General features: G+C 42.9%; 1 pseudogene across 1 annotated transcript; it reads left to right on the plus strand.

Moving 5' to 3' along the window:
• The first annotated feature begins 4,336 nt into the window (after window positions 1–4,336).
• Window positions 4,337–4,964, plus strand: LOC309342040 (small ribosomal subunit protein mS38 pseudogene; annotated as a pseudogene). Its single transcript has one exon. The product of its transcript is annotated as a small ribosomal subunit protein mS38 pseudogene (transcript).
• The last annotated feature ends 797 nt before the right edge of the window (window positions 4,965–5,761 follow it).

The raw sequence follows: 5,761 nt of genomic DNA on the forward strand, positions 1-5,761 counted from the left end.
AGTTTACTCACAGATTCATTCAGGTTCAGATACAGTGGTACCTCGGGTTAAGAACTTAATTCGTTCTGGAGGTCCGTTCTTAACCTGAAACTGTTCTTAACCTGAGGTACCACTTTAGCTAATAGGGCCTCCTGCTGCCACCGCACGATTTCTGTTCTCATCCTGAGGCAAAGTTCTTAACCCGAGGTACTGTTTCTGGGTTAGTGGAGTCTGTAACCTGAAGTGTCTGTAACCTGAAGCATCTGTAACCCGAGGTACCACTGTATATCCCTGAAGGCAGGCTTAGGTTACGTAACAACTAGAACTATTCCATAAAGAAGTTAGTCCCAAGTGACTGCGACTAAGCAGTCACTTCTCCAAACAAGCAGCAACATACAAAATGGAGAACACACACTGATCAGAACATAGAGGCTGTGTGCTCCTCCATGCTAGTACAACAGACCACACCCTCATCAAGTCAAATGTAATGGAAGTCTGTCACAGCTCAGAAGGAAACTGGAAGTCTTCTCCTGAGTGGTACAAAACATCCCCTAACATGTCCACTATAGGAATGTTGTACTTGACTGCAGTTTTACATCCCACAATGAGAGACAGGGAACTGCAGCTACTCCATGTATCTTCTCGTCTTCCTCATAATACCCTAGTTTCGCATAAGTGCAACATGGTATCGCAATGGCTTGCATTGTCAGGACCAGATTTATTGTCAGTCAGAGTGAGGCACCCACCTCAGGCAGCAAATGCTAAAAGGAGGAGAATGGTGGCAAGGAGTTTGACGAGCAAATGTGTGTGCCATGCATGGCCTACCCTGCATCCCATAAACTAGCTTGCTGCCCTTAGGTATGGTAGAAGATGCTGTTGTCCTATCACCAGTATTAAAATAAGATTCAGCCACTGCTCTGGTCAGTTTCTGAATGGTGGGACGCCATTTTGTCCTTTGCCTCGAAAGCAAAATGTCTTGGGCTATCCCTGTGCATTGCTGCATTGCTGACTCCCAGTAATGTACCTGCCCTGATTTTAATGAGAATGTCCCCTTGAGAATCCCTCATTTGCCAGGGATTTGGTTTGATTCAACCTGAGAAAGGGCATTCTCGATTCAGACACCCCATCTGTGGAACTCCCTCACACCCCAGAGACCATTGGTGCTTATAAGCTTTTGGCACCAAATGAAGACCTACCCAGGCTTTCGGCTGAATCTGTGTCACAGCACTTGGTAAAAATAGCTATTTACCTGTGTATGTGCTTTCGCCTGGTTTTATTGCATGACCTCCAACATTTCACTGATGAGAATAGGGACATACTGTAGTTTATTGACTGACTGATTTTATTGTGTTCTTTTGGCAATTCACTCTGCTCTGACGTTATCTTGTAATGAAAAGAGGGTAACAAAATTTACAAATAAATAAAATAGAAAGCAAATTATATGAAAGGGCATTAGATCATGTATTGTGCTAAATTAGTGGTTTTTGAAAGCAGAAAAGAAACACAGAACAAGATCAGCCCTCTTACATTTAACACACATGGCTTCCTCCGAAGAATCCTGGGGTGTTTAGTTTGTTAAGGGTGTTGGGAACTGTAGTTCTGTGACTGGTGAACTACTGTTCCCAGTAGTTGGGGGGGGGTTGGGGGGAGAAGCCATGTGCTTTAAATGCATGTTGGTGATGTGACAATAAAATCTAGCACCAGCCTTCCTCACAACCATAAGATGACTTATCACAGACACAATTAGGGGACAGTCCAAGTTAAAATCCCAAAAAGAGTGAGGAATGTATAAAGAGTATCTTAAAAAACAGTGTCCTCAAATAAAAACCTGGACTTGCTTTGAGTGATTTTTGCAAAACAAAATAAGGGTTACAAGTATATTATATGGAGAAAGATAGTAATGATGAAAAGAGAAAGAAGCAGTTTATCAAGAAAGGAAAAGTAGAACCGCATAGAGGAGGAAGGAAGTCTATAAGAACAAAATAAGAATCAGGAATAGAAAATAAGAAGTGAGTCGGTTTGTAAGATTTTTCAGATTTACTGTATGGTTATGTGTTTGCAGTTTCTTTTTGTGTGTGTTTTCAGTTTAGTTTGTTTTTCTTTACGTTTTGAGTGTTTATGTGTTGTCACAAAAATTCAATAAAAAGCACTTCAAAAAGCAAGCAAACAAACCGTAAGATGACTTATGATTGTGCTTTCCCGCCGACTCTTTCTATACCGCATACGCACCACGCATTCAAAGTGCACGACTCCCCCCAAAGAATCCTGGGATCTGTAGTTTACCCCTCACAGAGCTGGGAATTGTAGTTCTGTGAGTGGTAAGCTACAGTTCTGCATTTGCTTTCAGGGTGCCTTAAATCACGTATGGTGTGTATACAGCCAAAGAGAGTTTGGAAGCTAAATGGTATGCAAGAAAATCCCTCCCACATAACGGCAGTGTGAGTTTGTGCCCTTGTTTTTTAGCTCTCCACTTATTCTTCGCTGAGTAGTATTGATCGCCTTGGCATAAGCTTGCAAACTGCCTCCATCTTTCTTACTAGCGCTACCTGCCCTGCTTCAGGCCTGCATTACAGTTCAAGGTTCTCCCTGTGGTTATTGCAGATCTATCTTTCAAGGATCCTCCTTCTACTCTGCAAAAACGTACACAGAGATTCCTGAGGCCTTCCAGTTCTTTGTAGCTCTCAAAATAGCAACAACAGAGCAGCGATAAACTAGCTGGCCCAGTTTGTATCAGGAGTGCATTGCTACTTCTTGGGTGGTATCCCTGCCATGTGCCGTGGAGGAAAATAAAATATTCCTCTCCTTAGGGCCTCTAATTATTTAACTTTGGCTTGGAAATGTGGGCCAATTCCTGGCTTGTTGGCACAGGCAACCTCCTCCGAAATCTATCCTATAACCGTAGTTTGACTTTCATGTCTGCATGCTGCTGTCAGGTGATCTTTGATAAAATATAATGAAGGAGAGATCTGACGAAAGATTGTGACATACCTTTGTTTAGTGTTGCTGAAGCTCTGGGGTTGAATGCCTCTGGGCTGAACAAGGCACTTAAAGATGTGCCAGAACCTCGAAGGCCTGTTTTCTTTACCTTCCTATTGTTGTAAGACGAACTGCTCTTTTAAGATTAGCACGTTGAGCCAACGTTTTATGTCTAAAATGAGTGAGGTGTGCTTTGCAAAATAAAGGATGGCTTTGATAATGGTGGTGTTTTTAAAAGTTAATTTTAAAAAGATTTATTTTGCAATTTTTAAAAAGAGTTTAGGGGCTAACGTGAGTGTAATTTTGATACTATCAGAGTGTGCAGCCCCTGCCTTTGTGCTGGAGGGAAAGGGTGAGTCTCCACAGCTATTCCAGGAAACCTTGGTCCCAATGCCTGGAGTCACACCACTGATCTTGCCCTCTGTCGGCCCAGTCAATTCTTTATTAACAAGCGGTAAAAATACCTAGCGTGCAGGCAGGTGGGGGAGAGAAGAGGGGCCATATATTACTTCTTAATTGTTTTATTCCCCCCATGTTTTTGTTGTTGTTTAGTTGTTTAGTCATATCCGACTCTTTGTGACCCCATGGACCAGAGCATGCCAGGCCCTCCTGTCTTCCACTGCCTCCCGCAGTTTGGTCAAACTCATGTTTGTAGCTTCGAGAACACTGTCCAACCATCTCATCCTCTGTTGTTCCCTTCTCCTTGTGCCCTCCATCTTTCCCAACATCAGGGTCTTTTCCAGGGAGTTTTCTCTTCTCATGAGGTGGCCAAAGTACTGGAGCCTCACCTTCAGGATCTGTCCTTCCAGTGAGCACTCAGGGCTGATTTCCTTAAGAATGGATAGGTTTGATCTTCTTGAAGTCCATGGGACTCTAACAGAATATTAAAAACACAATAGAACATCAAACATTAAAAACTTCCCTAAACAGAGCTGCCTTCAGATGTCTTCTAAAAGTCAGATAGTTGTTTATTTCCTTGACATCTGACGGGAGGGCATTCCACAGGGTAGGCACCACTACCAAGAAGGCCCTCTGCTTGGCTCCCTGTAACTTCGCTTCTCACACTGAGGGAACCGCCAGAAGCACTTCGGAGCTGGATCTCAGTGTCCGGGCAGAACGATGGGGGTGGAGACGCTCCTTCACATCCTCTACAATATCCTTTCGAAGGTGAGGCAACCAGAACTGTACTTCCAAATGTGGTTGCACCACAGATATAATGGCATTATGATAGTGACAGTTTAATGTTGTTCTTTTATGTTTTATATGCATTATGGGAATTACACTAGTGTGTTGGTGTTTTTGTTTTTTTTAACAAGGTAGTGACTCACAATTATTATAATATAAATCAAATAAAAATAAAGATCATTCAAACAGCCCCCCATCGTCGTGAACGGGATGGTAAGCCTGTGTGGATGAGTGGTCCTCCAGTATGCTGCTACCATGACTGATGTCTCAGATAGCGAGGTTTGCAGAACGCTTTCTGTCAAGATCAACCATCTCGCTTCCACAAATTACAGCACACTTCCCTCAAACAGAAATGGAGCCCAACCTCAGCAGTGGTACGCGTTGCACCCTGAGCTGGAAGAAATCCTGGTGCCAAGGAAGTTGTCAATCTCCCCCCTTGAAAGCTGGCTGATAGTCCAGTATGTCCTCCCTAAAGGTGGAGGCGCTGTCAATGTTTGTGAGAAGCTAGGCTATGAACCCAGCCATCAGTATGGCCTCCCCACATCTTCCTGGGATGCAGAGGCTGAGGATGACAGCGAGGAGGGGGGAGGCGAGCTGAACCAGGGCAAAATAGGATGCAAGAATGTTCTGAAGATCCGGAGAAGGAAGATGAACAGACACAAGTACAGGAAGCTGTTGAAGTGGACAAAGTTTTTGCGGAAGAAGGTCATGGAAGGTCGGTGCCGGAGGAAACAAAAATGGTTTGAATGAGATCTGGAACACGTCTGGAGGAGAGCCGGACTGAGGAAGGCTCCTGAGGGATGGACAACACCCAAGATATATCTCAAGAAGTCCGATTGATGTCTCCATGAGGTTTTTTTTAAAAATTAAGCAATATTTAAAGCAATAAAATAAAATATATAAAAATAAAGATACACACCCAACAAACAAATGGAAATCTATACATACTCTGCCAACATAGCCATCTCTGGTGACGTGTGCATTTCTTTAATATGCAAAGTTTAATAATTAGGTGGTTGAATAGCTGAATGATGGTCACAGTGTGCAGAAAATCAAATGGAAAGCTAATGATCCTTGTGGGCATTAAGCTCTGCACCAAATAATAGTAATTGAATTATTTCTTGCATGGTGGGAAGCCTGAGAGTTTCCTTCAATCCCTGAAGGCTTTGCAGGGGAAAGGCAGACACAGAGCTCTGCATGGCCCCTGTTATTCCCTTCCCTGGAACTGATTGGCAGAAGATAGGTATGGCATGAAAGTTACCCAACAGCAGCTGTGGTAGAAAATCAACGCGTGGACATTTGGAATCATCAACAAAAAAGTTGCATTTCCTGTTCTCTCTGTCGTTCTGATTTTTACAGTGTTCTCACTTAAGCATATGGTGTAGGATAGATGCATCTGCCAATTTTGGCATCTCATTTTTTCCAGTGTTCAGTTCTCCACATTTCGGCATCAGTTTGTGGATTTTTTCGAATCTTCAGAAAAATTCACCATCATTTTAATGCACACTTCTCCAAATATTTTGGCACACAGCTTTCCCTAATATAATTTTTTTGTGTATATTATTTTCACTACTGTGTGCATCTTAGGTACACATCCCCCTGAAAGACACATTTATGTACA

The sequence above is a fragment of the Podarcis erhardii genome (assembly GCF_964252035.2).
Source record: "Podarcis erhardii genome assembly, chromosome: 5".
In the NCBI taxonomy this organism is placed as follows: domain Eukaryota; kingdom Metazoa; phylum Chordata; class Lepidosauria; order Squamata; family Lacertidae; genus Podarcis; species Podarcis erhardii.